The following is a 25,564-nucleotide window of genomic DNA, read 5'->3' on the forward strand; positions in this document are numbered from 1 at the left end:
AAAAACGATAGAGATTTGTTATAAGTAGGGATGTACCGACTAGTCGGGAAAGCCGACTATTCGGCCTCATTTGTAGTCGGCGATTAGTCGGCAAAAATGGCCGATTAGTCGGCACTTCATAAGTGACAGAAAAACAGGGCAAAAAGAAATAAACAGCACATATTTTCATGAGCTTTTTACCTATTTTACCCAAATTTTTATTTAGGGTGCTAACGAAAACTTTTGTTCGAAATTATTGACCTTGTGGTCGCTTTTTTATGTCCGATTGTGTGGTCGCCGTATGAAATATAACCTTAGGATTTTTTTATTAAATTTTTTAGCGTTACTATATGATAAATAGCGCGACGAAAGGGTAAAAGGATTGTGTTTTAGTGCATTTGAACCGAACTTAGACAAAAACTATGGATCTGGCCGACTAGCCGACTAGTCGGCCGACTAATCGGCCATCCGAGCGCCGATTAGTCGGCTAGTCGGCTAGTCGGCCAAATCAATAGTCGGTACATCACTAGTTATTAGTAAGGTACTCATACATACTTACACTGTTGTGCACATACGTTGCTCTAAATACTACAGTATTAATAAACGCATTTACTAGAACTAATAAAAATGCATAACTTGCAAAACTACATCAACAATAGCGGCATGACCTAAAACCTATAAAAAATACGCATCGCTTGTCCGCGTTTTAATATTCCAAATGCATATTTTTGTAGTCAATCAAAACTTTAATCCTGGTCGTAAATGTGTCGGCCATTTTATTGATTATTTTTGTGTTCAAATCAGTTTAAACTTTATCTTGTTTGTAACAGGGTTGTAAATCATTTGGTTGTAAAAAGTAAGGTTTGAAGTATGTTTTTCTATCGAAGCATCGTTCGTCATTCCAGGTCGGCTGTCAAAGAGCAGTCTTTGGAGTTTCTTTCAAAATACTTCAATAATGGCTCAGGCTGGCATAGTTCGGAATGAAGAATGTCATATGGTGGATTGGACGACGTACTTTTCAAAGAAACACGATATTCTTTCATCCTAAAATGTAAAATATCGTATATTTATATTAGCTCTGTTTATAGCGATAATTTTTGTTCTAATTTCAACAATCAATCATCAATCAATCAATCAATTTCATCAATTACATGTTTTCGACTACGTCGACTACGATGGCCAGAAAACATGTAATTGATGAAATTGATTGATTAATTGATTGTTGAAATTAGAACATAAATTATCGCTATAAACAGAGCTAATTTAAATATACGATATTTTACATTTTAGGATGAAAGAATATCGTGTTTCTTTGAAAAGTATATTGTACAATAAGGCGGTTTAGTCAAAATTGTTAACAAGGGGCAGTACGAGTATAAATCCAACGTAAGATGGGCAGATGGTTTTCCGATTCGAGTTTACAATTGTCTTAATTCCGCCCGTTTTAGATACAATGTTTTTTATTTACTTACTTTTACAGAGGTTCTATCACTTTAGTTACAATAAAATGCGCAAAATACACCCAATTTTATCCTGTAACGTTCAACAAGTTTGGCAACACCAGTAAAAAAATATTCATCGTCCGCCTACACAGCCGTGAATTTATAAAATTACAGCCATATTCGAAAAATTGTTATATTACTCCTACACCTTTGACATCCTGTTGGTAACTGACACGTAGCTCATCAATCACCTGTAGAAACCTGGTCGTGTTCTGATTGGTCGCGAGCTCCGGCGAGTCTAGATATGTTAGGGCACCAGTGTAAGACTATAAACTGAAATGGATGTCATATATTAAAGAAAAAGTGACCAAGCCTTCCAATGGGTGAGAGATCGGAATCGAACAGTTCGCCGGTTCGATTGGAGAGCTTGATCACAAATTTGAAAAAAGCGGCCAAGTGCGAGTCGGGCTCGCTCATGAAGGGTTCCGTATTTAGGGGATTTATGACGTATTAAAAAAAAAAAAACTACTCACTAGATCTCGTTCAAACCAATTTTCGGTGGAAGTTTGCATAGTGATGTACATCATATATTTTTTTAGTTTTATCATTCTCTTATTTTAGAAGTTACAGGGGGGGGGACACATTTTACCACTTTGGAAGTGTCTCTCGCGCAAACTATTCAGTTCAGAAAAAAATGATATTAGAAACCTTAATATCATTTTTGAAGACCTATCCATAGACACCTCACACGTATGGGTTTGATGAAAAAATTTTTTTTTTGAGTTTTAGTTCTAAGTATGGGGAACCCCCAAATATTATTGTTTTTTTTTCTATTTTTGTGTGAAAATAGAAAAAAATATTCTGCGGTTCACAGAATACATCTACTTACCAAGTTTCAACAGTATAGTTCTTATAGTTTCGGAAAAAAGTGGCTGTGACATACGGACGGACAGACGGACAGACAGACAGACAGACATGACGAATACATAAGGGTTCCGTTTTTTGCCATTTGGCTACGGAACCCTAAAAATAACAATGTATTTTTGGGCCCTCTGCACACTGCACCGACATCAACAATATTATCTATGCATAATTACCTAATTCATGTAATAAAGTTTGATCAATCTTTTGCGACTCATCCGTTCTCGCTACAGCTATTATTAACTCAACAGCTTCGCAATAAATAGAAGAACATTTATTTATTGAATAAGGTTTTCTATTCGAACGAACTTAACGTACGTCCAATTACATTGAAGCTACAAAAACTCAACCCTCCCGCCAAACACAGATAATCCAATCTCACTGACCGTCAAAAAAGCGGCAAGCTGGTATTAAGAGCCCATTAACGTGCACACTAGCGCCACTGCTAAATAATCGTGATTATTTAAATTTAACGAAAGATATTGAAAAAAGGAAAACGCTACGTACTGTATAAATAATAAATAAATAAATATTATACGACATACATATATTCTTACACAGTGGGGATGCGGAAAAACTTACATGCACTGGTTCTGCGTTTTCCTCCTTATAGAGTCTCCAGTATCCACTGATTCGGCGGCACTTTATTTTGTTGTATGTATACTTAATTATAGGGATCCCTTTGGTTTCATTTTCTTCAACACACAATATTGAATCGAGTTTTATTTTTACATGTATTGATGTGGCATGTGTCATTTTTTTTTCTTTTTATTATCGCCTTGCCGTCTATATTGAAAACCCGACAAGGAGGTCAGAATTCATAGGTTAAGTATTTAATACGTGGCGCAAACATTCCCCCGGCCTTGAAAGGAATAGCTTTCAAAAAGTTATTTAAAATAAATCATTTACTACATAATAGCATCCTTATTGCTCAGAGAAAACTAAATTGACATAAACATATGAAGCCTCCATAACTTGAGAGAGATAACTAAATACTAATAGAAATATGAAATTATATTATTGAGAAGGCAAAGGACATAATTTGACCAAAGGTCTTTTAAGTGTGCCTGATTTTGTTTTAACCAAAGCAACTCTGGCAATACCGTCCTTGCCTGGAAAGAGTTGAGTTATAAGACCTAACGGCCAATGTAGAGGCATAACATTATCTTGAAGGATGACTACAACAGTTCCTTCCTTAATAGGCTGAGAAGGAGTATTCCATTTTTGTCTGGTTTGCAACGTGTGCAAATACTCATCGCGCCACCTCTTCCAAAATGATTGCGTTAAGCGATCTAATAATTGATATCTTTGCAAAAGATGATCAGATGTTACCTCCGCAACAGACGCAGCTGGAAGATATTTCAATGGAGTAACATTAAGAAAATGAGCTGGCGTCAATGCGGAAGGTTCAGCTGGATCAGAGCTTAACACGGATAGCGGTCTAGAATTTAATAAAGCCTCAATTTCACATAGAATTGTCATTAATTCCTGAAATGACAAGATTTGTTTACCTATCGTACGAAACAAATGTGATTTGACGCATTTAACGTTACTTTCCCAACATCCTCCAAAATGTGGAGCACTGGGGGGAATAAATCGCCAAATTATTTTATTGGCTGATAGTTCAGTTTCCCAAGCGTCTCGATACTCATTCGCAAGGAAATTATGAAGTTCTTGCAAATATGTATTGGCTCCCTGGAAGTTGGTTCCGTTATCGCTGTACATATATTTTACAGGACCACGTCTGGATAAAAACCGCTTAAATGCTGACATAAAGCTTGCTGTACTTAAGTCAGTTGCAAGTTCTAAATGAATTGCTCGCGTTGTGAGACATGTGAATAAGCACAAATAAACCTTTTGACTCTTCACGCCTCTTCGTCGAACAGGTGTACAATACAACGGACCAGCGTAATCACAGCCAGTATGTATAAAGGCTTTCTCAACTTGATTTACCCTGCACGCTGGTAAATCTGCCATCATTGGGGAGTTAGCCTTTGGCTTGGTCCGGAAGCAGTAATTGCATAAATGAATGCGATGACGAATAATACATCGAGCTGCTATGATCCAGAATCGATGTCGTATAATAGATATAAGAGTTTCAGGTCCTGCATGTAAATGGTGTCGATGATAATAATCGACCAGTAGGTTAATGATGTGATCACGACGTGGCAATAACAAAGGATGTTTATAATCGTAATCTTCATCAGAATTACTGAGACGTCCTCCGACGCGAAGGATTCCATCTTGAATAAATGGCTTCAGGCTTGCTAAAGCCTTTGTAAACCCTTTTTTCAGGGTCATATCTAAAATATGTTGACTGAAATAAACTCTTTGTAGAGCTCGTACGATTTCTAATTCGGCTGCTGTTAAGTCATCAGCATTAATAGGGCCTTTAGGTAATCGTTTTATAAATTTTAAGATATAGGCAACTGTGCGTACATATTTAACCCATGACGAGAACCGTTTAGACAAATCATAAATTAAGTTGTCGTTCGAATTGTCACAAGTCACTAAAGAAACCGTTTTTTCTTCAGGAACGTTGACTTCGTCTGGTATAAACGCCTGAATCGGCCATTCGTTTTTCGGGAGTTTCATCCATGGAGGGCCTGATAGCCATAGAGGATGGATCACCAGTTGAGCTGGAGTTAAGCCTCTAGACAGGCAGTCGCTTGGATTTTCTGTTCCCTTAATATGATAAAAATGATCGCTTGATAAGTTATCTTGGATCTTGGTAATTCGATTGGCCACAAAAGTTTGCCATCGATGAGGCGACGAATGAATCCAACAAAGTGTCACTGTTGAATCGGAGAAGGCCAACACAGAGTCGATTGGGTATCTGGTTGAGTAGGTATCAACCACCCTTTTTATAAGTTGTGACAATAGCAATGCTGCGCATAATTCCAGTCTTGCTAGGCTGACAACCTTCACGGGCGCTATCTTAGATTTAGCGCAAATTAAATTAATGACACCTCGGTCATCATTAGGAAAAGTGACGTAGGCATAAACCACTCCACCATAAGCTCTTTCACTAGCATCTGAAAAGCCGACTATAGTTAATGAACAGTTTTCAATGACACCAATATGTCTGGGAATGCTAATGTTAGATAGTAGCGGTAGTTCACCTTGGAACTGTTGCCATTGGCGTACAATATGATCAGGCGGCAATTCGTCCCAATCAATTTTCAAAAGCCATAACTCCTTTATTAGAAGCTTAGCGAACACAATTACAGGGGCAACTAGGCCCAGAACATCGAATAGTCGAGCTACCGATGAAAGAATGTTTCTTTTACTACACGGTCGATCGTCGGGACTAACCTGGAACTTGAATACATCTTCACCAGGATACCAACGCAGACCTAAAATCTTCAACGTTGTATCATCGTCGAAGGTGACACTTTGGGATAAATGTAGTCCTTTCGGTATTTCTTTCAGAACAGCTGCAGAATTTGACGACCACTTTGCCAGTTGGAATCCACCTTTCAAGAACAAATCCAGCAGTTGTTTAGTCGCTTGCATAGCTTGGTCTTCATCAATAACGGAACTGGCTACATCATCCATATAAATATCACGAGATGCAATTTCCTTTGCGAGTGGGTATTTATCACCTTCATCAGCTACTAACTGTTTAACAGTTCGCAGTGCCAGAAAAGGACTGCTACGTAGACCGAAGGCTACCCTATTATACTGAAATACCTTTATAGTTTCTTCAGGATTAAACCTATAAAGTATACGCTGATAAGGACGATCCTCCCCCCGTACGTCAATACACAGATACATTTGACGTACATCAGATGTGATAGCAATACCAAACAATCGTAAGTTTAGGAGAATGCAGAACAAGTCAGCTTGAAGACTTGGTCCTGCGTGAAGTATGTCATTTAACGATAAACCGCTTGTGGTCTGTGCACTAGCGTCCAGCACAATTCTAACCTTTGTGGTTATTCTGTCAATTTTGACAATTGCGTGGTGGGGTATGTGATAAGCATCATTTGACTTATCATTTGGAACCTCAGATAAATATTTTTTATCAATATGTTCACGGATAACTTCATCATAAGCTGGTTTTAATTCAGGTTGCTTGACGAATTTTCTTTCAAGCGCTAAAAATCTGCGTTCAGCAGTCTTGTAAGAATCGCCTAAATTGCTTGGGTCCAATTTAAACGGAAGTGCTACTTCATAACGTCCGTCTTCCAAACGATTGATTGTATTCTTGAAAATATCTTCAGCTTTTTTCTCGTCTGGACTATGAATCACTCCTCCATCCAAATCTTCAATTTCCCAGAATTTTTGCATTAAATTTCCGACATCAACCGAAGTAAAATACCCAGCTGCTGAGTAGGAAGCGTTAACTGCGGGAGCATCGCCTAGTATGATGTACCCCAGTGTAGTTTCTAAAGCGTCAGGCAAACCAGGCTCGTTTTCAATTTTATCTGACATTAACAATTTGGTGAATAACTTAACACCAAGAAGTACGTCAATTTCACCTGGAATCGCCCAAGAGTCATCTGCTAGATGTAAATTATCAAACAGATCAGTTGCAGATTGATCAATATGACAGGTCGGTAAATCAGGCGTGATCTCATCTAAAACAAGCGCTTCGATAGTATATTGATGTTTAGGATCATATCTTGACCTAAATGTTAAGTTGACATTTCCTCGGATGGGTTGTGTTATCGTTGTTCCACCTAATCCATTTATTGACGTCACTGGGCTGCTGTGTACAGGAAGACCTAAATTCTTGCAGCACTTCAATGTAACGTAATGTTTCTGTGATCCTGGATCCAGCAGACATCTCAAAACCTTGTCCTTGCCGTTACGCCCACTAGCGAGTACCTGAGCAGTGGCGAGAATTTCCGTCAAGGGTGATGTAGTCTGTCCCGATGCCGAATGAGTACATACAGAGGCACCGTTGTCCTTTACGGATGAACTTGTGCTAGCTTCACTATCATCCTTAGATGAAGACTTGGACTCGTTGTTATTCATTGCAGGTTTTGAGTTTTCGAAGTGTAACGTTGTATGATGTTTGCCTTTACATTTACGACAAGTTTTCTTCGAGGAACATTTCGATGCAGTATGATGCGTGTTCAGACAATTAGTGCACGCGTGAGTTTCCTTAACGAAATTAAATTTTTCGTTAGGCGTGAGTTTCATGAAATTATTGCAATTATAAAGTTGCGAGTGATCATTACTCTTGCACATAGCACATGAACTTCCGTTGTCATGCCCTTGCGTGCTAACATACGCTTGGGGCGTGCGAGGGAGGGGAGCTCGCACGCTGCTAGTGTTGGCAGCGGAGCCGCTTTCAGCCTTAGTTGGCGTTCGTTGCGATGTCCGATATAAAATCTTCACTTGTTCCCTAACGAAACAAATGAATTCGTCATATGTAGGCATTGTAGAAGAATTCCGAATAGACATCTCGAAATTCTTTGTGGTATCTGAATCTAATAACTTAAGACCCAGGTGAATGAAAATAAAGTCACTTAAGTTTTCGAGCTTGAGTTGTCTTATTGCTGAAATAGTAGCAGCAAACGAATCAATTATTTTTTCTAAATTAGATGCCGAAGGACCGTTGATGTTGACAGGTTTCATCGAAAACAGCTGGTTTAAATATGACGTAGCTAATGCGCGTTTATCATCATATTTCGCGATCAATGCTTCCCAAACTGTGTTGTAATTTTCTGCGGCAGGTATAACTCCCGCACAGATCGACTTTGCCTTTCCTGTCAAATGACTAAACAAATAATGAACACGCTCAGAATCCGTAAGTTTTTTATTCTCATGTATGACACGCTTAAATGTTTCATAAAAGAATGGGAAGTTTTGAATATCTCCATCGAAAGAAGGAAGTTCAATCCGAGGGATTTTAATGGAGTCGTCCTTACATGAATGGCTCGAATCCCTGGATGTCGAAGGGCTCGGAGCAGGTGCATCAATTTTTGAAATTTGACATTTTATTACGCAGTAGAGATCTTCAAACGCATTCATTGCGTTGTAGTTGACGATGTACTCCGGGTCCAACTCCAAGTTCAGAAGATTGACTTCATCCATCAACTCTATAAATTCTTTTCTCAGTTGATCGACCAATCGAGCTTGCGCGATGAACTGCGAGAAAGCCTTCTTGTCACTGCTTAACTTTGGAATCATGTCATAAATATTTTGTAAACGCATGAAACATTGAGCACGTTTTGCTTCCGCGAGCTTAAGTCGCGTTGCCATGGTTACCTAGTTATTACTATGACAGCACGAAAAAATATGAACAATTTGTGCTAAGATGCACAAATAATTATAAATTATATTCAACTTGTATAATACCTTAATGCAAGTCGAAGGAAAATGAAGTAAATACGAACGTTACGCTTGTATAATACCTTAATACAAGTGTAACCTTCGCAATAGGTTAATTACAGTTTATGAAAAAACTGAGGCTTTTAGGAATAATTTACCCGTAGCTTTCAGTTTAGTAGAGTGTATTTAGTAACTTAAAATACACTGAAATTATATACTTAACGAATATGGTGTGCAAAAATGTTCCGTGAAAATTATGTCACAATATGACAGTTACAAAATACGAAATTTATTTGTAACGCATTTATAAGGTAGCGTGATGAATAATCCCACACGCTACGCGTAAATGAAATATGAAATAAAAATAACAGACAATAAGAATAAATTAATTTACTGACCGTACTTTGAAATAGAATTATGACGGGAACATTTTTTTGAAAATTAAGAAAACGAAAGGAAATCCGAAATTATATTTTGTACCTACGCGATTCAGTGAGCAACAAGGTTATTATGTAATATTTTTTAAGGTAAATTTGGAATCCGGTTCAAAGGCCAAAAAATGGGGATGCGGAAAAACTTACATGCACTGGTTCTGCGTTTTCCTCCTTATAGAGTCTCCAGTATCCACTGATTCGGCGGCACTTTATTTTGTTGTATGTATACTTAATTATAGGGATCCCTTTGGTTTCATTTTCTTCAACACACAATATTGAATCGAGTTTTATTTTTACATGTATTGATGTGGCATGTGTCATTTTTTTTTCTTTTTATTATCGCCTTGCCGTCTATATTGAAAACCCGACAAGGAGGTCAGAATTCATAGGTTAAGTATTTAATACGTGGCGCAAACACACAGATTGACTAAGTCCCACAGTAAGCTCAAGAAGGCTTGTGTTGTGGGTACTCAGACAACGATATATATAATATACAAATACATAAATAAAGTGTCATTCAATAGAACTTGCTAACTATGTAAACAAAAGTTACTAGTAATTTGACATTCAGTGTCAATTTTAGTATGGCGGTTTGTTTACATAGTTAGCAAGTTCTATTGAATGTCACTTTACATAGAAAACACCCAAGACTCAGGAACAAATATCTGTGTTAGTCACACAAATAAATGCCCTTACTGGGATTCGAACCCAGGACCGCGGCTTAACAGGCAGGGTCACTACCCACTAGGCCATACCAGTCGTCAGTCGTCGTATCTTATATTAATGTACCTTTTGAATACATCAAACTAATTTTTACGTTGCAAGATTCGTCAATCTATGAACTCAAAACAAAAACGGCCGTTTTATCTTTGGACGCATAAATTGACGAATCCAGCAACATCAAAACTAAGTTGGTGTATTCAAAAGGTACTTTAATACATGATACAGTACGTAGCGGCCCCCTTTTTTCAATAACTTTCGAATTTAAATAATCACGATTATTTAGCAGTGGCGCTAGTGTGCACGTTGATGGGCTCTTAACCGCTGAGTTTCGTGTATCCTGAAATAAATAGAGGGGAAAATTCTACTAGGCTGCCGAAAAGCGCTCTTTCTACAAATGTAATTTTATAACTTTTCTACATTTGCGTTATTCCTACACCAGCGAATTTGACTTTACGCGTTACAGGGTGTTTTTTCAACCCATAGTAAGATTTCGCTAAGTGAATCTATAGGTCGATATGAGTAACTTTTAGTCCCATGACTAACCCCAAAATCGCGTAAATAATGCTGGTTCTTCCATAGAAAACATCTACATATGCTCAGCCAACTTTAAAACACCATACTTTAGAAAGACTCACGTTAGACCGGGCCGTGTCCGGGTCGAAGCTTCCGGCGCTTAATTTTCTATGACAGATGACAGGTGATGACGTGATGCTTTCCATATAAAACGAAGCTCCGGAAGCTCTGGCCCGGACACGACCCGGTCTAACGTGAGTTATCCTTTATTTGTCTTTATAAATGACCCCTATGGTTATCGTTTTCTATTTGGAACTGATATTTTCAGACAAGCCCATATATTATAACCTACTCGTACATGCAAGGGCTCTACCCAGACATCCATCATGTTTTTGTAAACAAAAAATACTCGCAAATACGTCCGGGTTTTAGCTCAAAAAGCGTTGTGTGCTCACTGCGCGGTCACTTTCATTGTCAATTTTGTCTATTTGCCTGGATGAATGCAACAGCGCACAGTAAATATTGTGACGTGATAGGGTGATAAATAATTCAGGAAAAGTTATTAGTACCTATGTGTCATGACATAAAACTATGTTAACAGATTATATCGCATTACATACTTGTTAGAACGTGACAGGCATGGGTGACAGACGATAAAGAGGCAATCATCTTAAATGTAAGGCCTGAGTGGACGCTCGAGTTGGGCGTGCAGCGGGGCGGGGCGTGCGGCGTGCATGTTAAACAAATGCAGACGTATAGGAGCGGCCTTAGTGCACGCTGCTCAAATCACTCGTGACCCCGACGCCATGCTGCACGCCCCGCCGAACGCTCCGCTTCGAGCGTCCACTCAGGCCTTACAATTAGCCCTACCAGTATGTCATTGTGTCATCTTTATCTCTCGTGTTTACTACCATTACACACCATTGTTTGTTTTGTAACCGAACTCGAACTTTGAGCCTAAACATTGAAGTAAACCCTTCGAAAACATTGGGCATATTTAATTGCGTAGTAACTTTTCAATCAAAACCTTTAGAATTGCGATTCAAACTCGGAAACAACAACAGTTAAATCAATATCATTTGCATTTGAGACGCGAGTTTCGTCGTAATTTAAAAACCCTTCGAATGTGTGAAATGGCGGTAATATATCATCAGTGATTCATACATACCTATGTTTAGTAAACACGATGATGATGATGGAGTTTTGACACATCGTGCTAAGGGCTATTATTTTTCGATTTCGATAATTAGGATGAATAAAATGACATTAGTACCAATGAAAAACAAAATCGATTGAGGCACATTTACCTACATAGGCTAGAAATCCTCTAGACGGAGTTTAGACCAATTATTTAATGAAACCGTTGCTGCCAAAAATACTGGGGTACGGGGGACGAGGTGAGCGAGTCCCGTGTCGTGATTGGACTCCGTTCAAAGACACGGACGTCACACAAAGACACTTTGACTCGAAAATGGAGTAAAACTACCGTAAGTATATTTGTGGCAGAGGGGGTAGCGCTACTATGCTCAGTCTGGACGATGTCTTGTCTGTGTTTACCTATGTCATAAAAATATTAAAAGGCATTATGGAGCTTAAATAGAACTATATAGCTTTAAGTCATAAAAAGTTCAAGATTGATACAATAATCTTATGAAACACAAGTAATTATGCTTGTAAACTTTTTTACTCTTCCCAATTAAACTCGTACATAAGATGCGCTCAAAACATCAAGACGATCGTCAAAGTAGTATCAAAACCATAAACAATTGTTAAATCTGAATCGGGCTCCAGAGCCCGTACCACGAGTCACTGACAGTGTCAAAACTGGCTTATTGAGCGGCCGTTTTATAGTGTCGAAGAATATTTGACCTCAAAATATTTATAAATAATTACCTATACCAAATAATGTTAATTGACTTGTTAATTTACTTTAATTTTTTTCTCAAATGTATGAATCTTGTATATTTATAAATCTACCTTTAATGTAGTTTAGTAATGTAAGCCTGACCTCTAATTTATATTATCAATAAAATATGAGTATGGGTATGAGTATACGCTATCGAGAACGTAATAATTTACTTTCTATACATCCCGTTCGCACTAATATGCGAGTACAAGCGAGATGCATAGAAAGTAAATTACGTTCTCGATGGCGTTTATGTCAGTGCCAAACTGATGGTAGCCGTACAGGCTTTGTAAAGTTTTGTACAGAGCACGAATAAAAAGTGACCTCATTAAAGAAAAACAAACCTGCCTCGCATTCCAATCAGCGATTTAAATAGCTCAAGCAAACATTAGTGGGCCCAAATTCTATTACAAGTAAGTTATGCCGAGTAATGGAGCTGTGTTTCGTTTTTAACATAACTTTAATGGAGGTCACAAAATAATGAGATTATTTCACCGACTTTATTAGGTCCTTGGGGTATTCCTTTCATTTAATGTTTCTGTGGATATTTTTTTTATGTAAATTGAGGCACTATAGAAGTAAAGATTGAAAATAATAAAAAGACTACGTAATTAGTATGACGTTAACGTTTTTTTTTATTGTATGGGACACGATTGTTTTATCAATTGACTTCTTATAGTCAAGTTTATTTGTCGACAACTATTTTGTGTATGGTATTCCTATGTGTTTGACGAGTAGTCTTCAAAGAATATATGTATATGGCCGTTAATATTTATATGGAAATTATGTTTTTTTTTCTTTTAGGTGTAATCGATTAATTATAATGTTTATTTTTTTCAGATAAATTGGCTGTCAATAAGAAAAGGAAACAAAACAGAAAACGATGTAAGTACATTTAGTTTAGATTTTAATTACTGCAATTCTTAGGTTTTTTTCTTCTTGAATAACGTGCTTAAACGCAAGCAACGCAAACGTCGAAAAGGTAATGTTATCGAGAAATTTAACGTTTTCTGTTGTAATGGGGTGGCAATGCAGTCGGCAGTAATGCTGCATTACTGCTCCAGTAATGCTGGTAAAGTCTGAATCCGAACGGTAACCGCAAGATCCGCAAGTCATCGTCTAGGCTTTATTACACAGGTACATAATGCGGAGCATTGACGTTAATATCTAAGGACGGGCTAATGGGGCACTAAACATCGTACTAGTTCAGCGGTGCTACCCACGAATTCCAGCCAATCGTGCAGTCTAACGCGACTAGTTGCGACCAATAGCGCGCGTAATGCGCACTCGTCAACCAATCGCGCGCGTCATGCGAACTCATCAACCAATCGCGTTGTAGCGATTTCACACCGCTGTACTGGCCCCTGTCATGCCTCATTATTATTGCCCGTAAAGCCAGTCCCTAGATATCTATGTCAATAATGCGGAGTCTATGTAAGGTAGTCTTACTTGACTCTACTAAGGTAGTATTAGCAGAGTATCCATTGAGTTTGTAAAAGGTATTTTCGGACCGGTATGATCGATGATGCTTATAATTCATTGTGCAGACTCCGCAAACAATGCGCTTTGAAATATCGAATACACGTTCAACTAATATATTTCCCTGCGGACTTGTATAAGGTTATATTTTATAAGGTTATGTTTTAATATCTTCTCAATATAGATACTTTACGAGTGTTTAGTACCGAAGTAACTAAAAACGAATCGTATTTTTGTAAAGCCATGTTTGATTTAATTAGTGGCATAATTAGGGAGTGATTTGGGGGAAGTTTTTTATATTTAGTTTTTAGTTTTAGTTTTGTGTTAGCATAGGTTTAATTTACTTTCTTTTTTGTTTGTGATTTGACATGTAATATGAATTATTAAATAAAATATGTGGCATAAAATATATATATATATATATATTCTTCTAGTTCCTAAAAATTAATAATTGCTCAATTATTAATTCCTTCCTAATAGTTCAATGAACTCAATAATTGTATTTTATGAAGGGGCTTTGTGCTAATATTATGCTTTGTGTTATTATTATAGGCTAGTTTATAAGCTTTCTCAATTATGGCTATAGGTGACCTGAACTGGTTCTAGGTACTAATTCATGTAAAATATAGTACCTAGGTAAAAAAGGAACGAAGTCGAATATGCCTGGAAGCTACGATGACATTTTGTATAAACCCAATATAAAAGATATACAAAAACACGCTCGCTCTTTTGTACTCATCTGCTTTCGTAATGACTTATCCAAATTATTTGCCAATGGAAAATCGACTTTAAATTATATCCATTAAAGTCCCTAATCCCTTCTTCTAGTCATGTGGGCTTCTAGTCAAGTTCATGTATTGAATAGAATGTTGTTCGAATTTTACGCCTCGTTTTCGAATAAACATAAACATGGATTTAGCGGCGCGTATGTAATGGAGGTTTACATCAAAATTGTCGACGGAATTTTACGATGTATCTTAAATATAAAGAAGCTTGTTCGGAAGCTTAAACTGTATCAAATTTGCATCATGTTTTACTTGAGTTGCGCTCATTCTAGAGTAAAGTTACAAATGAGCGAACACGCCGGCACTGGATTTTAATAATAATTTATTTGATTATCATATGCTAAGGCGGTTTTCAAAACGTATATATTATGTGGTTGCCACAGTACAAGAAGAACTTCGCTATAGACGTGCTCTAATATCTCGCTCGCACACTGGAATATCGTGCTTAAATTGCACAGGTATCCTATTTAAGTAAAAATGTGAATACGCGCCCAAGGCGAAGTTATATTTAATGGTAGCGTAAATGCGTACATTACGATGATACGTAATAAAACATACATCCCTCTTACTCTTACAGTGTCTTAGGGGTCTGAAGTTTATAAGAATAAATGAAATTTAACCCATTAGGGGAGACCAAAGCAAAGTGAAGCATGAGGCAGGGTGGAAAATTTGATGTTGTGCGTGAGTTACGCACGATATTGAGCTACGGAAGTGCCATTAGTGCCATTTTAAGTCGCGGTTCGCCGGTTAGTAGAAAAAAAAAGTTCCTCCTTGTTTTGGCTGCTCAACGAGAAAAATCTTATAAGTACTTTGAATAATATTTATGTCAAATGTCGAAAAAAGGAGGAAGTTAACAATTCATGTTTGTTTAAAATCGTAAAACACGGATTTATTTGATGTCAATTAAGCTCGCACTCACTCTTATGAGATACGATATTTAGTCTGAATAGTGTTAACCATTGTCACACGGATTACAAAATGCGTTTACGTAATCCGACTGGATCTCTTCATATTCCATTGTTTATCTATCATTTCAGGTTCCAACCAGTACACATCTGAACTCCAATTACCGCTATCAATTACCGATGTGTAGATCAAAATTATATTGGTTCCTGCGTTAAAATAGCTGGCTGCATACACAGGGCTTTAGAGATTAGCTGCGTGTTGCGTTAATCCAATTGGTGCATAACGGGTTAACTCGAGTCCTGGGTTAATTGTTCTGTAACTGGATTTCCTATATTAAGTCCATAGCTAACTGATTAGGGCGAGGCAGTGGGCGGAACATGATGTTTCACTTAAGGCCAAACCACACGAGCTGCGTATCTCCGGCTCTCTTGAAGTAAGATAAATACGATGCCCTGATATCCGAGCACGCAAAGTCTAAAGAGAAAATACACGCACTAGAAAAGAATATTTCTACGATAAACAACAAATGTGTTTATTTGGAAAAGCAGAATGTGGCGCTCGAGCAAAAACTGTTCGAATTCGAGCAAAGCACGCGCAAGCAGAATATTGAAATTGTCGGCCTTGAAGAACTGTCGGAGGAAAGCGCGATGAGTGTTGTAACCAAATTGGGCGATATACTCGAAGTGAATATCGCAGACATCGACTGGGCCCGTCGCAAACCATCAAAAAAACCAGGCGACGACAAACCGGCCTCCATCATCGTCGGCTTCAAGACCTCCGGCGCCGGCTCCCGTGATGCGTGGCTGTCGCAGCGTCGCAAGGTCGCGGAGGTGACGAGCAACATGGTGACCGGCGGCACTAAAACGAATAAAATCTACATAAATGAAGACCTGCCCAAACCGACCCGAGCTTTACTCTGGATTACCAAAAAGAATTTGCACGGAATCTACAGATTCATTTGGATATCCAACGGTAAAGTACTAGTTAAGAAGGCAGAAGGAGACAAGACCCTTTGGATGAGATCGGAGAGCGAGGTCAACGACCTACTCAAAGTGAAGTGAAGAGTTTACCTACGTGCGGTGTAATGTGCTAAATTTAATAATAACATTCAATGATCTCACTAGTATTGAGTCAATTAGTGATGACTCAATAGATACTGCTAAATATGATAATTTTAATTATTGGTTTTCTTCTATAAATAGTTTTAATAACTGCTTATGCATACTTCATGTCAATATTCGTTCTTTAAAGAAAAACTTCGCAGAATTATTGTTAACTATAAATAACAACATTGACCACATCGATATTCTTGTAATTACTGAACCTAATATTAATTTCTCTTTGTTAAGTTTTTACAGCATAAAAGGTTTCAATCTACATAGTTATACCCGCACTGACCGCAGCGGGGGAGGGGTTCTTGTTTACACGCGGGAGGGTATCCAGGCGAGCGCGCACGAGACCCCCGCCACTAGCTTGCGATCAGCAGAGTGCGTTTCCATTACCATAAATGTTAATAATGAAACGGTGTATTTGTTATGTGTTTACAGACCACCTAAAATAAGTAAGCAAGATAAAATTATTGAATTCCTTGAAGACCTTCGGCCACTTTTAGAATCTGTACCCTCTAACGCTAATCTCATTTTTTGTGGTGATATAAATATTAACTTATTAAATAAACAGAATAAATATGTTCTAGAGTATGAAACTATTATGACAGAATTTGGTTTAAATAAATGTATTAATATAGTAACACGTAAGGAAATAGTTATTGATAAGATTGTAGAATCCTGCTTAGACCATATTTACATTAGAACCTCGGTTGGCACGGCACTAATAAGCTCAGCTGTTATAGAGCATAAAATATCGGACCATTATTTTGTGTCAGCTGTGGTGCAGTGGAACCGCGCCCCGGCGAGCGATTCCGGCCGCGCCGGCGCCCATAGCAACGGCGCATCGCCGGTGTCGCGCGGCAGTGGCGCCCTCGGTGGTACGGGTGGCACAAAACGGAAACATTTAGCCCGCGCTGAGTCGCGACGTGTCCTTGACAACCGCAAGGTCAGAGAAATGCTTTTAGACATTAATTTTGATGCCTTAATGTCATTAAATTGCCCAGTAGAATTGTATAATGCATTAACACGAATATTTTATGACATATACAACGATTGCTATGTAAATAAAACGGTCAAGTGTAACACAAGTAGAAATCATAAACCCTGGATTAACGATAATTTGAAGAATATGATAATAGAAAGGGATAGATTATTTCACATATGGTGCCATGAGCCAAAGAATATGCTAAAGCGACTTAGTTATACTAGGTATAGGAATAAATGTACTAAAGCCATAAATAAAAGTAAAAATTTTTACGATAAAAAGTGTATTATAGAGTGTAATCATAATATTAAGAAAATATGGGAAAGGATAAATATATTGTTGGGAAAAAATAGTAAAAATTTAGATGATATAATACACTCTAACATGCAAGATATGGGAGATGACAAATATATATGTAATAAGTTCGCCTCTACTTATACGGACGAGATCAAAGAGATTAAACATATGTGTAATGATACCTGGATTGATAGGGATAATTATGTTAAAAAGTCAGACGTGTGCATGAGATGGCAGCCCGTGAAAAGTCACCAAGTTAGAAAAGCTGTCAAAAACATGAACGCAAACAAATCTCCGGGCAGCGATCTGATACGCATGTCTGACATAAAACTCGTCGCAGACAAAATAAGTCCTATTCTTGCCAGATTGATTAATTTATCTGTCAAACATCATAAATTCCCTAGTAAGCTAAAAGAAGCTATAATTCGTCCAATTTACAAAAAAGGAGATCGTAAATCTTTTTCTAATTATAGACCCATTGCAATATTATCCAGTATTGATAAAATTATGGAAAAATGTATAACCGACCAGCTTAGTACCTATCTTAGTAAAAATGATGTTTTAACTCCCAGTCAACACGGTTTTCAAAGAGGAAAAAGTACCTCAACTTTATTGTCAAATTTCACAGATGAAATTAATAACTACCTAAATGATAAAAAAATTGTATTAGCCGTATTCTTTGATTTCAAAAAGGCGTTCGATACTTTAGAATCGAACACCTTATTGAAGGCCATGCACGAGTGCGGAGTGAGCGAGCCGCTGAACACATGGTTCCGCGACTATCTCGCCTCGCGCTCCTACAAGGTCAGGGTCGGGAACTCCTATAGTCGTGAGTGCGCCGTGGAGTGTGGGGTGCCTCAAGGTTCGGGCTGTGGTCCTGTCTGCTACTTGATGCACGTTAACAGCTTGTGCGGTGTGCTGCAGCATTGCTCAGCGCACATGTTCGCAGACGACCTATGCGCCTTGCGAGCGGGCACTGACCTTGAGGACACTTTCCGTCTAGTTCAGCAAGACATTAACTCGGTCATTAAGTGGTCTCACGACAATGGAATAGTTCTCAACTCCAATAAAACCAAGTTCTTGCTAATTCATTCACCGTACTTACCAATTAAGAATATCCCTTCCAAACTATATGCCCATACTTTCCATTGCTTTCACCTTAACAACTATAACTGTAACTGTGAACCTATTCAACAAGTAGAATGTATTACTTACCTTGGAATCAAAGTAGACGAGCACCTATCCTGGTCGTATCATGTTAATTTTATTTATGAAAAACTTAGAGTCTTATTAGGTAAGTTCTATCACTTAAAATTCAAAGTTCCTATTAGCACACTTAGATGTCTATACATGTCACTTGTAGATTCAATATTGAGTTATGCTCTTGACAGCTATGGGCTCACAACTAAGACCAATATCGATAAACTAGAGACTATGCAGATCAGATTTTTAAAATTACTTGTCAACCATAAAATTAAACTCAAATGTAAAGGTAACTACAGACTACTATTTAAAATTTGCAATATTTTACCAGTTAGTTTAAAACATAAATACTTACTCGCGATCAATAACCATAGCTACCAAGAGTCTAACTCAGCGGATTCCTTAACACCAGTTAATCATACATACATCACAAAGGCTGTGACTACAGGCAAACTATCCGTTCCTAGAATTAATAACTACTACGGGGATAGAACACTTAGAAAAAGAATTCCATACTTACTCAATAGTTTGCCTGAAGCTATAAGACGCGAAAACAAGAAGTCCAAATTTAAATCTATGTTAAAAAAACATTACCATGACACATTGTAGTAATTAATTTACCTACTTTAAGTTACATTAAGTTACATATTAACCAGAGACTGATGACCCCACAGTCAAACTCATTGTTGAGTTTTGCGGGGCTATGATTATAGTTAAGAATATCACTGTACTTTATTAATTAAATAAATAATAATAAGGTCAACCGAGGTAAATGCGTTACTTGAGGTAAATGCGTCTTTTAAAGATTTCTTCTAAACGGAACATTTTAGAACGATTGCAACCCTGTCTGTTTGAAGCGTGGTCACTGAACTTTTAATGCAGACGGTTATAATAGTTATAATAATTCGAAGATATCTTCAAATGACGCATTCACCACTGGAGACGCATTTACCTCGGTTGACCTTAAATCGTTTGCGTTGTGTGCCGCACTCGTTGCGTGACGCACTGCCTAGGGCCATGAAAATACATAAACATTATTATAGCGTTCAGACCCTTTTTTATGGCGCTGGCGCCTCCGGTTTGTGGTTTTGAACACAATAGGATCTCCGACCTCTGCCATTGTACATGCATGTATGGTCTACCTGAATATGGCATGCAAAATTTTACACTAACTTACATTCAAAATGCCAAGCGGACGGGTTCCGTGTGACGATGTGACGTCACCATAAGCGTTGCGGCTCATATATGAGCCGTGGGAGCGGACGGGTTCCGTGTGACGATGTGACGTCACCATAAGCGTTGCGGCTCATATATGAGCCGTGGGAGCGGACGGGTTCCGTGTGACGATGTGACGTCACCATAAGCGTTGCGGCTCATATATGATCACATAGTGGGATTTGACAGGTTAGCATCGTTCGCAACATTCAAATAAATCAATACCACATTCGGCCGAAACATTGCTTTCATCGGATCCTCTCCCAAAAACCTATTCATTGGTATTGTAAGAAGTCCTCAATTGGAGCATAAGTACTCCCTTCCTCCTGTATTGCTAGACGTTAGCGAGTGAACAGTTTTGACCAGTATAAGCAAAAACTTCGATTCTGTTTGGAACTTCATCATTTTAGCCTTCGATCACCCACTGCTGAGCTGGCCTCTCTTCTTTAGGGCCTATGCTCTCGAGATCTACACTACTCCTAGCATTATGGCTTGAAATCCAAAGAACATCTACCCCTTAAAATAAGTATTTCACACTTTTCGTTCTCAATTTTATTTACATACTTGATATGTGAAGCATTGTTAAGTTGAAAGTTTATAATAATGAAATATAATCATTATGTCCATGAGGGTTTTTACATTGTAGTCATTTTTATTTTACTTTTTATATCAGTTGATAGTGAATTGATTAATTGCCTACAAATTGAAATTTTTAGTAATAACATAATTAATCGTAAACCAATGCTAGTTGCTCTTATTACTTCAACTTTTTTAATTTATTATTTCTATCGCTTGTATTTCAAATGTCATTTTACCGTGTTCTACAGATTTTCGAATGACGATACCGCTCGAAATTCAGAAGTTAGCCCCCTGGAACATAATTAACCTGTCGAATCCCACGATATGACGTCACCATAAGCGTTCTGGCTCATATATGAGCCGTGGGAGCTGACAGATTAATCTCCTATATCAGCGGTCGGCAACCTTTTAGCAGCCAAGCAGGGATCAGATACCGGTATTTTTTGTATGGGAACGGAAACGGTATTTTTTCGTTCTTTGCTAATTACTTCATTTCAAATTAGGCAATCTAATAATACGAAGTCGTTACGTAAACACACAACATTTCGAGTATAAAATAATTCGAAAAATATGGTTATTTCGATGTTTTTGCAAAAAACCGTTTCCGATCCCTGGCCAAGGGCCACAATAGCCCAAATGCTAAAGGCAGCCTGTGTACTGGTTTTCTTTAGTCAAATCGTGCGCTTTGCAAACAATATAAATAAAACTCCTGTATTTAGTTCACTGATATCGGATGCCGAATTCTCATTCCTCCATTTATTAAGTGCGGATTTTTCAAGCATTCCCCGCTTTGTTGGTTTCGAGTTTCCTTTTTGCTTTTAATACCTGGCTCAATTTTGTAAATGATGGCTTTATGTAGCTTTACAAAGAATGTGCCAGTTTATTTAGTACCTGAAATACATAATTGTTTATTTATGAATTAATTTTGTATCGAGCTGAAACTGAAGCTGAATTTTAGAATAAATTTACATAAAAATGAAGTGATTATTTCTTTAACAGGGTAATGGCAGGTCCTCGTTTTTTCTCTAGACTATAGCTTAAATTTTCAATTTCTTACTCGACTGCCCTAGTTATATTGAGACATTAAAAAATATATATATTTTTAGTCTAAAAACTTTGGCACTACTTGAATAAGAAGTAAAAAGTGTAATAAATATGTTTTCGAAAAATCATTTAATCATAAAATGTACCTAGGCGACTCCATTTCCCGCTCTGTTCAAGATGCCACCACTTGTCTGTACACTTATTATGACTTAAAACTTTATGGGAAACAACGGGACCGGGTTCTTTAAGGGTAAGATTGAAAGTAAGGAAGCTCTTGTTTAGACTCAAAATGATGTAGGATGCATTCGGATTGCGACTGCAGCAGTGTTAAGGTGCATGATGTTCGGATGTCAACTACATTGCGGCGTCGTTGTTGCTGCCACTGTATCTGTCAATTTCCTTGATAGAGTCTGTGCGGAAAGAGAAGAGTCGTTGAATGTATGGGGCCCAATACATTCCACGACTCTTCTCTTTTCGAACAGAGCCTAGCAGTAGGTATGTGTACGAAGATTGTCACACGTACAGTAACATTATATCTAATAACTGACACCAATTTCGCAACTACCTAGACAAGCAATAGGACGTCCTATATCCTGCAATATTAAGATGAGTTTTTGTATTAAAAAGTAAGTATTAGTTTATTTATTTCGTTCTTGAAATTCTCCAACATTTCATCTCTTGGTATCCTCTCAGTACTTGTCTCCATTTTAATTTATGTGCAGTATAGACGTAAATTACAGAAATGCACAATTGTTGCATACCGCTAGCTGAAACACTAATAGTTCTCACCAACTTCTATAGACAGAAACCAAAGTTTGTTCCATAAATTGTTTAGACAGCAGCAAACACAAAACTCCCTTCTCAAAACGACCTATTCCCACCTGCATTTCAATTGAAAATATACCTTGTTTTAATGCAAATAGAGATTAGTTTTGTGTAAAATCACTAGTGGAGATGGGTTGTTTTAAGCCAATGCTCTTCAAGTGGTATTTCAGATTGGTGCTGAGTTGGAAGTGTTTCCTAGATTTATTATTCAATGGTACATGTACTGCAATGCTGATTAGATAAATGTAATATTATTATCAATATTATCATTGTTTAGTAGAAATAAAGAACTACTTATGTGTACAACTATTAATATATTTTAGGTACAAAATTACTTAAGTAGTTGCAAGTCTTTCACACTAAATATAAGTGAGACACTTGATATTTATTTTTTCTGAGTCTCTCGAACCTAGCCGCCACCATACAATCGAAATTTCTTTCTCATTTCAAAAATACATTCTGAAATAATATAAAATTTGACATGAACAAAATTTTACTCGCGCTACGCTACTAAGTTTCATGTAATTGTAAAAGGCCTGAGTGGACGCTCGAAGCGGAGCGTTCGGCGGGGCGTGCAGCGTGACGTCAGGCTAACAAGTGATTTGAGCAGCGTGCACTAAGGCCGCTCCTATACGCTTGCATTTGTTTAACATGCACGCCGCGCGCCCCGCCCCGCTGCACGCCCAACTTGAGCGTCCACTCAGGCCTTACACTTAGATTGTATGGGAGCGGTTTTTTAGCGGTTCAAAGTCGTTATAAATATTTCCAAACTTTACATGACCTATCATTATAGTTAATCTTTATTATGTTCAGTTAAACTATATATGGGTTTTTGTCGAGCATTGCGAATGACAATGGGACATACTCACTGTTTTTATTAGGGTTCCGTAGCCAAACGGCAAAAAACGGAACCCTTATGAATTCGTCATGTCTGTCTGTCTGTCTGTCCCTGTAAAGTCACAGCCACTTTTTTCCGAAACTATAAGAACTATACTGTTGAAACTTGGTAAGTAGATGTATTCTGTGAACCGCATTAAGATTTTCACACAAAAATAGAAAAAAAAAAACCCCATCATAAATCCCCTAAATACGGAACCCTTCATGGACGAGTCCGACTCGCACTTGGCCGCTTTTTATCACTTATTTAGTCACGAGCGGCCTTCATAATAAGGTCTATAAATATTCTTCTATACGTTGAATACAAAGAGAAATCTTCACAATCATTTCATCGGCGACTAATACATACGTACTAAAATTATATATCTCTCTAAATTATTATATAGTTATCTATTTTAGAATCAATTTTTGCGCTCTAAATACATGACTTAAATATACATACCTACCTACTTTTAAATAATTCGATCTATTTCTGTTTAATTTTTCACACTTCTCTGTTAATTAATTTCCATTAATAAGTTCTCACCTTGATATAAATGATGCTTATATCGATTGGTTTTATAAATAGAAACCGGCCAAGCTAAATATGGCAATTTGAATGGCTGGCAGTTTTGACAAATGGTTCGGGATCAAGCACGGGCTCGTACCGAGGACGATAGGAAACCGATTCATTCGTTTGTAGTTTCGGAACGCCGTATGGCACATTCAATCTTTGACTCTGCACAGACTAAAATCTGTGCAGAATGTCTAAATGAGAAAGTATGAAAGTGCATATTTTTTCATGATATTTGACATTAATTAAAGGTGACATTCGGATGTCACCTGCAGCTGCAACAGCAGCATTAGTTGCTGTTGAACGTAACTGCTGATTATGTTGACGCGAGAGATGTTATTGTTAATATTCAGATGAAATTGACTATAAAGGGGCCCACTGACTATTAGTCCGCCGGACGATATCAGCCTATCAGTTGTTCGGAACTGTCAACTTTTTGTTAACTGACAGGCTGATGTCGTCCGGCGGACTGATAATCAGTGGGCGCCTTTAGACCATATTGCTGCGCCCTTACAGGATCTACATTCCATGTAAGTCTAGCGTAAGAAGAGCGTTCGGCGGGGCGTGCAGCGTGGCGTCGGGCTCATAAGTAATTTGAGCAGTGTGTACTAAGGCCGCTCCTATACACTTTTGCATTTGTTTAACATGCACGCCGCACGCCCCGCCCCGCTGCACGCCCAACTCGAGCGTCCACTCAGGCCTTACACTTACACTAAATGTAAATATATTGGCAATAAAGATGTTTGCATTCTCAAAAAAGAATGACGTATTTAATGTTTTAATCACAACATTAATGCGGAAACGAATTTACTTATTACTTCACTCGTCTCTTCGTCTGCTATTTTCAACTTTATATTTTCTTCAAGCTTTACTTTTCAAGAACCAATGATCACAAAACAACCGAACAACTGAATGACACAATTTCGATTGCAGTTAATTAAACATGCATAATGAATTCCCGTGCTAATGCATTTTAATTATTCAAGCAGCGTAAAGTTTGTTTTAAGTGTTGTGTAACAAGAAAAAAGCTTTCAGCGAAGTTTTCTTTTCACACTGCTTTAAAAGGCTATTTTAACAAAATAAAGAAAGAGCGGTCAAGTCCGCGTTGAACTTGAGTATCGAGTTCGAGAACAAAGTTCTTTAGTAAACAACAAACACCATACAGATTGTGCTAGCTAATAATAAAAAGCGGCCAAGTGCGAGTCGGACTCGCCCATGAAGGGTTCCGTATTTAGGCGATTTATGACGTATAAAAAAAAACTACTTACTAGATCTCGTTCAAACCAAATTTCGGTGGAAGTTTACATGGTAATGTACATCATATATTTTTTTTAGTTTTATCATTCTCTTATTTTAGAAGTTACAGGGGGGGGGGGGGGACACACATTTTACCACTTTGGAAGTGTCTCTCGCGCAAACTATTCAGTTTAGAAAAAAATGATATTAGAAACCTCAATATCATTTTTGAAGACCTATCCATAGAT

At 37.7% G+C, this 25,564-nt stretch overlaps 1 long non-coding RNA gene across 1 annotated transcript in view; it reads right to left on the reverse strand.

Annotated features, from left to right (window-relative positions):
* Window positions 1-2,070: 2,070 nt before the first annotated feature.
* The window catches only part of LOC134657595 (uncharacterized), a 47,933-nt gene continuing 24,439 nt past the window's right edge, over window positions 2,071-25,564 (reverse strand). Inside the window, exon 2 of the long non-coding RNA XR_010097625.1 lies at window positions 2,071-2,212. This is a non-coding gene — a long non-coding RNA (uncharacterized LOC134657595). The remainder of the gene's footprint in view (window positions 2,213-25,564) is intronic.

Source organism: Cydia amplana, chromosome 20 (assembly GCF_948474715.1).
Source record: "Cydia amplana chromosome 20, ilCydAmpl1.1, whole genome shotgun sequence".
In the NCBI taxonomy this organism is placed as follows: Eukaryota; Metazoa; Arthropoda; class Insecta; order Lepidoptera; family Tortricidae; genus Cydia; species Cydia amplana.